The sequence below is a fragment of the Ambystoma mexicanum genome, chromosome 11 (assembly GCF_040938575.1).
Source record: "Ambystoma mexicanum isolate Mex_15411 chromosome 11, UKY_AmexF1_1, whole genome shotgun sequence".
Lineage (NCBI taxonomy): Eukaryota > Metazoa > Chordata > Amphibia > Caudata > Ambystomatidae > Ambystoma > Ambystoma mexicanum.
In genome coordinates this window covers 193,589,131-193,599,657 of record NC_090934.1, presented here as the reverse complement: position 1 = coordinate 193,599,657, position 10,527 = coordinate 193,589,131, and the positions used below count along the sequence as shown (strand labels likewise).

General features: G+C 44.3%; 1 long non-coding RNA gene across 1 annotated transcript; it reads right to left on the bottom strand.

Annotated features, from left to right (window-relative positions):
* Positions 1 to 9,053: 9,053 nt before the first annotated feature.
* On the bottom strand, positions 9,054 to 9,685 carry LOC138504683 (uncharacterized). The gene is made up of 2 exons (XR_011279898.1): positions 9,547 to 9,685; positions 9,054 to 9,164 (listed from the first exon to the last, which is right to left on the bottom strand). It is a non-coding gene; the product is annotated as an uncharacterized lncRNA (long non-coding RNA).
* Between the last annotated feature and the right edge of the window lie 842 nt (positions 9,686 to 10,527).

Below are 10,527 nucleotides of genomic sequence, written 5' to 3'. Positions count from 1 at the left end.
GTACTAAGCTTCTTTAAACACTCTCTACCCTAGGCGGTAATTCCTGAGTAACGTTAGATCACTACCATATTATACGATATACTTACTCACATATGACTGTTTTACTGCTGCAACCTAAATTGTATGTTACCTGGATTCCTTAACGAAGATATATGTATACTTCTGCAACGCATAATGTATGTAACCTAAAGATATGTATACTGCTGCAACTCATGATGTATTTAACCTAAAAGCTCCAACTAAGATCTATGTAATACTCACGCCGTGATACCCAAGGGTTTGGGCGTACAACCAAATGCAATAAATAAATAAATAAAATAAAATAAAAACAGGTATACGTCGTCTTTATCGACCTAAAAATGGCGTTCGACTCAGTAAATAGAACAAAATTATGGAATAAACTAACAACATGGGGATGTCCACCATCAATTTTCAATCCCATCAAACAACTGTATACGAACACTTCAGTTCGAGTCAGGCTAAAAAAAAAATGGCAAAGTTACTCAACCGATCAACACTTTCAATGGTCTGAAGCAAGGCTGTCCCTTAGCTGCCTGTCTCTACAACTTATACACTTGCGACTTTGTTAAATCAATCGAAGATCCACTTGCAAATCCGCCGAAACTAAACAATGAACCAGTACTATCATTAATATATGCTGACGATATTAAGGTCATGGACAAAACAACATCAGGATTACAGAAAACTCTTGATAAAGTAGCAACCTATATGACAGCTAACGAACTTCAGATCAACATAAACAAAACCAAAGTAATGAAATTAACAACTCAAAAAAAGAAGAACCAGAAAACCCCAAAACTTTACCTCAAATGTAAGGAAATTGAAACAACAAATGCCATTAAATACCTAGTTGTAATGATAAATGCTTCACCAATGGAGCAGGAATGGAAAATGTATATCGAAGAGAAAGCAAGATCCTTAGCTCGACTAGGTCGGTTTTACCATTGTAAATTTGGGACATACTCATTCAAATCAACCATCGCCTTCTATAAACAAAAGGTCGTTCCCATCTTGACCTATGCTGGCGAAACCCTGGTCAACAAACAAGGACTGAAATGGCACTTCTACAAAGCCATATTTTGGAGGAAAACGCTAGAACTACCCAAAAATGTTCCAATGCCAAGGATCCGTTTTGAACTGGCTTTACAATCACTACAATACATAATATTATGGAAACAAATGGACCTCTACATGAAAATAACCAGTCAAGAGAAAATACCAGCTGTAGAAATATTAAAAACCAAAAACAACGCACTGAATGCAACGGTTCTTCAACAATGGTTCATCAGGGCCAAGAGTCAGATGGATGACGAAGGCATTACTGAAGAAACACTAATAAACAGACCACAACAGGCAAAGCGAGCATTACAGAGGAACGATTGGATAAAAACTCTCGGAAACCAGACCAAATATAAACGACATCAAGTATGTGTAATAGACACACAAGCTCTACATGAACTCCCTCCATACTTGACATGTTTTTCGGATCGACACATGCGAGATCTCTTCCTAAGGTTCCGACTAAACATCCTACCGACCCGCGATTATTTGAGTAAGATCAAGCAGACAGATACCAAATCTTCAGACTGTCGATTCTGCAAGACTGAAAATATCAAAGAGACACTGTTCCATATCATTATGATTTGCCCGGCACTACAAGAAAAAAGAAATTTATTCAAGGACTTGAAAAGTGGTGAAGTGAGGTGTGAGTGGATAGTGAACAACACCCCCTTGAGTCAAGTCATCTCATATTAGAGCTTGGGGAAACTCACTTTGTACCCACTCTCACCCATATCCTCAGTGTCATGAAAGTTAATCAGAGAGAAATCTGGTAATAGGGGGAGAATGGGAAACTGTGTGTGAATCAGCGTAGCACCCCGAATGTGGCGCTTTAAAAAGCCTTGGCTGCAGGGCTGACTCTCCCCCAGAGGTCACTAAAGTTGTACCGTAGTGTCCTGAGGGTTGACTCCTCCTGTGCATTTACAACACCACAACTGTCAGCGAATGTGTGATGTTTTCAAATGGCTAGCCTCCAGGGTTATCCTCCAGTTTCAGACGGCCATCTGCGACCAACAACTGACCTGGCACTTTCAAAAGAGCCTTTTAAGACTTAAATGGGGAATTTCATCTCTTGCTAGTTGCTAATGTGCTAAAAGGCAGCGTTTCTCTGGCTTCTGCTTAATTGGCTCCAACTCATGGACTTTTCACACCAAATGTTGGGACCTCTGCAGCACTGCACCTGAGCTAAGTTCCAGCTGTCTTTGATTTTCTTGGTTTTGTTGTTTGTAAATTACCTTTCATTTGCAAGAGAAGTGCTGCGCATATCAAAGAAAATGGTTTTCTGCCCAGAGAGTGGCACAGGAGTCTCAGCGCTGTGTACAATGGAAACGGTGCCAGGATAGATACTCCTCATTCAAGGGAGAAGGGAGGAGGTGTGGACAAGCTGTGGCTCCCCTCAGCCTCCCTCTCCTGCTGTCTCTGAAGGCAATGAAGCCGCAGCTTGATCACGATCAGTCACACCCCTCACAGCACCAACAGGCTGAAGCTGCCAGACAGAGGGAGGGAGGTGGCACTCTTAAAAGGGCAACCCTCCCACCTTCCTTTATTGCCCTTATCAGGGGGAAGGAAAGAGAGCCTGCCGTGCTGCACACATTTAACAAAAACCCCTTCATTGACTTCAGTTCCGGGATTTGTTTAGCTGTTTTGTGGCATGCCGAAGTGCTGTCTTTGCATAGCACACAGCACACTGAAGCACATCACTGGAATGTGTAAGTAGACTTAGAAATGAGTAGAAGATGATCTGTGGATGAGGAGAGCGTAAGGGGGTGAGCAGGGAGTGAATGAGGGAGGGGGGCTGGCTGAGCTATGGGGAGGGTGGGGGATGAGCTGTGGAGAGGGTGAGTTGTGAATGGGGAGGAGGGATGAGCTGTGTGAGCAGGGAGGCTTGTGTGGTGTGCACTGAGATGCTGGCAAGTCAAGAGGATGTGTGGGCTGCCCTGACAGTGCGGCTCTGGGGTTCGCAGCACATTCTATGTCTTATTCTGATTCGAGTGTAACCTTCCTGCTGAACGAGATAAGGGCTCTGCTGTGCTCACTGGCAGTGGGTGTTCGGGGCAGAAGAGCCGGGCACGGGGACTAACAGAGAGAGGGAGCGAGGTGAGAGAATGGCAGGGTCAAACAGGAGTGCAGGGCAAAGTGCAGGCAAGAAACGCATGCGCTCAGACAGAGATGGGCAAACGTGCAGGACTGGTGGGCAGAGGGGGTGGGGTTCAAGCGGGTCTGAGAAGAGTCAGGCACAGACCGTATGAGGTAGGAAGGTGAGGGGCAGAACTACGTGCATGAGGGGGTGGAAGGACAAGACCAGAGGGGGGAGGAGACGCACGAGACAGGGACAGGCAAGAGACAGCCAGAGGGTGAGAGAAGAATAAATAAGTGATTTGCAGAGGGCGCGTGTTGGGGGAGACACAGGCCGAACTGGCAGGGATTCTAAGTGTAGACCCTGGGGCTCTGACTGACAGAGGGACAGGGGCTCTCAGCCTGGCAGAGGGAGAAAATGAGCAGCGGGAAGACGGATCTAAGCAGGGCAGCTGAAGACAGGCAATATAAAAAAGCTAGGGGTCTAACTTTGGCTTCGTGTACAAGTCAAGTAAGTATTCGGCCGAATGCCGAATAGCTGATTTTCAGCTGGAATTCGGCCGAATACGTACTCGAAGCTGAAATTCGGTACACCCCTATTTGTTGGTTACCTTTATTAATCGATTTGTGTGACATTTGAACAGAGTACAGTTGATGCAATTTATTGAAATCTGATAATAATTGTGGTACCACTTAGAACTGTATATATTTGCCATTGTAGATTAACTGAGCACAAAGTGAATTATTGTGATTGTGTATATAACCTTGAACCTTAATTATATAAAGACTGTGTTTTCACTAATATAGTGTATGGACATTCCTTTGTGGGTGCTTGGGGACTACATTGTACTTAAGAACCAGCCTGCATCACCTCCTGAGAAGCTAGGCCTTGATTGCTCGACTACGTTAACAAGAATATAGAATATTGGCTGGGGTCCTATGTGCCTCTCCTCTGTCTTATAGAGAGCAGGAGTACAGACACCCCCCTTGAGTCTTTACACTGGTGGTAGCTGTGGGATGCTTATGGTTTTAAGAATCAGTGTATAACCGTGCTTATGAAGCCAGAAAGTTAGACTTTGTGGATAAGTCTAGGGCTGAGCTGATAGCTGCCCTGGTGGACTACCAGATTGATTGTGAAGCTCTTGAAGGGGGGGGTGCAACAATTGGAGCCCCTGCCTCTGGGGTTGCCATTGAATTTGATTCTGTGAATGCCACCACTCCTGCTGCCTCTGTTCCGACCTTCAGCAATGTTTCTTCAGGGACTGCCTTGGAACTTGAGTTATTAAGGATGAAATTGGCCTTTGAATACCACAAGTTGGAAATAGAAGCTGAGCTTAAGAAAGAGGAGTTGGCACAACAAGTGCAGCTCAATAATAGGCATCTTGAGCTCAAAAATAAAGACCTTGAACTTAACAGCAAGGACACTGAATGTCACAACATCCAGCTACAGTAGAGACTTCAGTTAAACCAGTTGAGAGTGTCAGGTCCCCAGCCACCCAGTTTATGAAAGATTTGGATGGTGTGTATGTGGAAGGTTCTGATATCCTTCAATGGATTGAAGCATTTGAGTTGACTTGTGGAATCCATGATGTTGATAAAAGAGATTGGGCTAAGTGTTTGTTGAGCAGAGTGCCTCAGACTGGGTATGACTGTATTCTGAAACTGAGTGTGGAAGAAAGGGGTCAGTATGAGTGCATGAAGTTTGCCTTGATTACCAAGTTTGACAAGACACCTACCCAATACCTTAAAAGGTTGAGGGATTTCATGAAAAGAGAAAATGCGTCTTGGGTTGACTGGGTGAGTGCTGCACATATGAACATGATGGGGTGGATTGATGGATACAAGGTGAAAACGTTTGTTGAATTGGCCCACCTTTTGTTTTTTGAGCATTTTTCTGAAGCCTGTTCACCAAAGCTGTGTCAGTATGTTGCTGCCCAGAACATTTTGGATCCCTTTAATCTGGCCAGGCTGGCTTACAAGTGGGTCTCCCACTGTGTGTCCCCTAAGGACTCCAGTGGAAAGGACAAGGACAAAGAAAAGGGGACCTCTCAGAAAGCTGAGTAGTCCCAAAAGCAATCACAGTCGTGTAAACCAAAACCTTCCTCTCCTAAGACCCAAAAATCTAGTGGGGATAAATCCTATCTGGGTGGGAATAAGAGTAGTGGTCGACCTGCTGAAAAGCAGGCTCCCAGTGGTTCCAGTGCATACCCCGCATTCCTGGCACTTGTTGGCACTGTGGGGCTCTGGATCACAAGAAGGGTGACCCCAAGTGTAAAGGTAAGCCACTTGGAGTCCAGGCTGTCAGCCGGACCTACCCTTACCCCATGTCTGAGGTGGAGGCCACTGTCCACGCCTCCTCTACAGGAATCACATTTGGTGCTCCTATAGAATTTTCCCTAGTGTCCCTTGGGGCCTGGGATATATAACTAGGGGTGTGGTAGCCGCCGATGGAGTTAGAACATTCCTTAAGTATGGAGTGTTGTACTATTTGAGAGAAGCTGTTTTGGTGTTAGTACTAATCACCAGAAACCCAGCATGTGAGTATTTCGAGTGGTGCTCACATGTGGAGAGATAACAGGACTTTTTGTAAAAATAAATCAGCAATCTGTTATGTGCCCCATAAATCCGGGGATATGTGTTTATTTACATGTATTGTAAGTAGAAATTCATTAAAAATGATGTTAAAACAACTAAGGAGGACATTGTCATTTTGAAAATGTAAACAAAAAATGAAGGCAGTACTCATATACATATGTAACAGAGTGGCATACAATATAAAATGTTGACAGGATAATACTCTTGTCAAGATACAAGCAAATCCTGACATACAAACAAGAACAAGGAACAATTCATTGTTCTTACAATTTTTGTAGTGCGTTGGTGAACTACAATTCATCCAGTATTGCACAAGTAATTAAGATGAAATACAACCAGTGCAACAACAGAAAATGAGTATGTCTTGCTGAAAACCTATTTGCTGTCTAGTAATGGCTCTCAATCATAACAACTCACTGGGCAAAAAAAGTTCTTTGAGTCCATTGCCCAAATAGAGCATCAACCTGATTGTTTGTTGGAAGTAGCACAAGACTTTGTTGTTTATAGTGAAATGTTACACATTAGTTGGATAATGGCCAATCCTTGGTCTACGTCGGGAAGGGAACTTCCCAGATATTGAACTGTCGGCAGGTTGGTGGTAGAACCCGCTGCAGGAACGTTTCGGCTTATGGGTGTGGAGCCTCTTCTGGGCCAGTTGGATTGTGACAGCCTGCATATATGTGAACAAAAAGCAGAATAAAGTCTACTTAGACGAGAGTCTTGCTCGTGTGGTATTTAAGCAAGTTGTGCTGGGTCAGACAGTGTTATTTTGAGTTATTTTGATAAAATAACTACAGCAAAACATATAAATGTCTGTTTTGATAAAAGAGGGGGAGAACCTTCTGACCTGTTATGTATCCGGGCTGGGAGTGTAGAAAAGGAGAAATGACTGCATTAGACTTTGAGTTGAAGATCCCTGATACAGTCGAGAGGGGACCCTCGGTGGGCAGTATAGTCCAGGTCAGATCTATACCAAAGGAAACCGCTGTGTCAGCTGAAAACAAAGGACAGTGTGAAAATTCTCTATTACTGGGATTGATATTGTAGAGCACCTGGAGACTAACGGTAATGGGTAGATGCAACACTCTTACCTATTAGAAAATTAGCTGCTGTGAAGCTATGTTGGAATATGTGTCCATGATGCCTAGGATGTCGCTGGGTGGCCCGTGGCAGTATGGATAGTCGGCATACTCACTGAGTCTATAAAGGCTCCTAATAAAAGAAACAAAGAAGTAATGTGCCATTAGGGGATGGCTAAGGAGAAGGGCTTCTTTAAAAACTGGTAATCATTCCTGCGTTAAGATCAAGTTTATGGACGTGCCTGATCGAGGCGCCTCGATCCAGGGACCTACCTGCATTTTCTGGGGCAGGAGGTCGAGGGACGTAGAGCCGGGGGGTGCGTGTCCTGGGACAGTGTTCAGTGGGGCGCTCGGCTGCTGCCCAGCTCGCAAAATACCAGAGCGGTGGAAGGTACGAAGGGCGCATGTGTGAGCGATTAGTATATCACCCTCAGCACTGCCGGCGGTTCGTCTATGCGCATGCGCCAAGGGATGGTGTACGAGCCCTGTGGAGTGCGCTGTGAGCCCCTAGGGGGAAGAGGATACTGTATCTAATTTGTGCGCAGGCGCGGGGGTAATAGTGCTGGTTACGCCCGTGGTCATCGCAACGCGGCATTGGGCATGATCTGCGGATGTCTCCTAGGTTAAAGGCTGGAATACTACAGTGTGTCAAGGTTGCCCAATGCTCTGGCAGTGCCATGGCCAGAGAGCGGGGAAGGCGGGGCTGGGGGTGCGTGGTGCCTGACTTAAAACAAGACAAGAGTATTATCCTGTCAAAATTTAATATTGTATGCCACTTTGTTTCTAAGACTACTGCTCAGTTATGTTGTGGTTACATATGTATATGAGTACTTCCTTCATTTTTTGTTTGCATATCCAAAATGACAATCAGCCTCATTACGGGTCGGGCGGTCCGGTAATAACAGTGGCGGTAAACCCGCTGCCACTGTTAATTTCGGACCGCCCGATCTGAAGTCCTGCAGGCGGGAGGTGGCGTTCCCGCCAGGACTGACCTGGCGGGTTTGACACCGCCCGCCTGCAGGTGGATGTGGAAACACCAGCACCATCACGAGATGGTGCCGGTGTTTCCACTTCCCCTTTCCCATTGAGTCCTAATGGACTCAATGGGAATGGGGATTTACCGGATTCCGCCTCCGGAATTCCCGGGTCACCGGGGTTGTAATGCCCCGGTAATTCCGGGAATCACAGAGGCAGAATGGTGATACGAGTCCGGCGGTAACCGAGCCGGGAAAACCGGCAGGTTGCCGCCGGAGTCATCATGAGGCCCAGTGTCCTCCTTAGTTGTTTTAACATCATTTTTACTTAATTTCTACTTACAATACATGTAAATAAACACATGTCCCTGGATTTATGGGGCACATAACAGATTTGTGATTAAAAGTCCTGTAATCTCTCCACATGTGAGCACCACTCGAAATACTTACATGCTGGGTTTCTGGTGATAAGTACTAACACCAGTACAGTTTCTCTCAAATAGTACAACACTCCATACTTAAGGAATGTTCTAACTCCATCGGCGGCTACCACACCCCTAGTTATATATTACTGTACTCAGCCTAAGGTTCCGCCTTCAGGGCTCTCCCTTATGTTACAACATCCTTGGGGCCTAGGACCAGTATGCAAAAGTACTGGTGACAAACCCACAGAACACCCGTAGGTTTTTGAGAAGTGTCCTCTTGAATGGCCAGCCTGCTACTGGCTTGAGAGACACTGGGGCAAGCATGACAGTGGTGGATAGGACCCTGCTCAAGCCCGAGGACTATGTAGGTGCTCCTCTGAGAACTACCAAGTTAGCTGGTGGGCCTCCCAAATTATCGCCTGTAGCCTTAGTCACACTCATGATTGAAGACAAGACAGCAAAGCTTCCTGTCCTGGTTCAGGACAATTTCCCTGCTAACATTCCGATAGGAAATGATCTAGTGGAGTTGAGGTTGATCTCTGATGGTCTCCCCATGACTGTTGCTGCAGTTACTAGGTTACAGGTGACACCGGTTCTGGCTGTGAGTCAGGTACCCGAGCCAAAGGTGAGAAGACGGAAGAACAGGAAGGTCACCTCTGTGAAGGGGTCTCCTTCTCTTTCTGCTGTTCCTACAGCACCCACTGGGATCCATGCTCTGGACGGGCTAGGTCCAGTGGAAAACCCAAACTCAACTCCTGAGGGAGAAGAGGCAGAAGACCCTCCTGTGGGAGAAATTAATTAATGAAAATACAGGACTCTGCGCCAACAACTCAAGTTGAGTTAAATCTTAGATTATGCTTTATTGATCATCCATGACCATTGAGCCCATAATTGATAACATGTTTCGGCTCCACTGAGCCTTTTTCAAATCCGGGCTACCCATAATTGTAATATAGGACATACAATATATCATAGTCAAAAAATAATTTGTATGAACGACATCATAAAGTATAACATAATACCAGTTTTCAAATATCGTGACCACAAAATATGCATAATAACATGAAAGAAATTAGACAGAAAAACAAGGATGGGCAAAAGGGAAGGGTTCATGGGTGTAGAAAAATAGGCAAACATATCATAATACATTGTTATGTTTGAGTAAACAAAAAAAGAGCACAAAAAACAGAAACAAAAACACAAACAAAAAGAAAAAAGAACCCATTAGTAATCATTATTCTTCAATTCATTGAATAATATAACCAAATTCTACAATGGTCCCTTGAGACAAACTGACAACTTGGTGGATGTCCTTACCCGAAATTTGATGTAACCAGTTCTTATGACTATTTGTCCATGTAGTAGTAACGGGGTACAATCCCCAATATCAATCTAAACAAAAAATGTAAGTAGCGAAGGTAAATAAAACTGATTGTCCAATTTAGAATATACATTAATTGTGTATATCAAGGTTGCCTATGGCAACTAAGCATTTTCACTTATGAGAATAAATCCCGCCCTTCACCAAACGGGCAAAACAACTCTACTTAATGGTCACAGGCCATTTCTGCCTTATTCAAAACAATTCATTATGAGTTCCGTAGTGAAGACAATTGTAATTAGCCATCATTACGTGAAATGATGACGCATTTCAAATATAGAACACGTATTTCAAGTACGGAAAGCACAACATATAGCTTATTTTGTTGCTACTCGTCAAGTACCATTAAAGCTAAATCTCATTGAAAGGTGAACCATGAGATAAGCGGTCCTCTCTTACCAGTTCTTGGAACACAAACAGTCACACGCGTCGGCAGGTAAGCCGAACGCTTACCAGGTATGCCTTCTTATACTAGGCGTCATCACTGTGCGCGGTTACCACGGCGACGCAAGGACAAGCGTCGTCATTGAAAACCGCATTCTATCCCCCAGCATTCTACAAATTACATATGCTATATAATTCAAAATATTTGAATAAAGCCTGAAAAACTAACAAAGCATGTATACGCTTCTCCTAACCCAATTTATATTTGTTGAATACTTAAATGGTTACTATCACAATAATGTATAATCACGGGCACTAATGCACCTAACTACAAAAGGTTGGTGAGCATTACACGCAGCATTCAAATAACATACTGAGCTACCAATTATAATGGGGTATCCCTTTAACAACACCCTGAAATACATGTAACCTCCTAATAAACAATGAGCCGTGTTCTAAATCAAGTATAACAATGAAAATTATTCGAGCTTGAGAAGCCAGATTGCAATGTACTACATCTCACAAGAATGAAA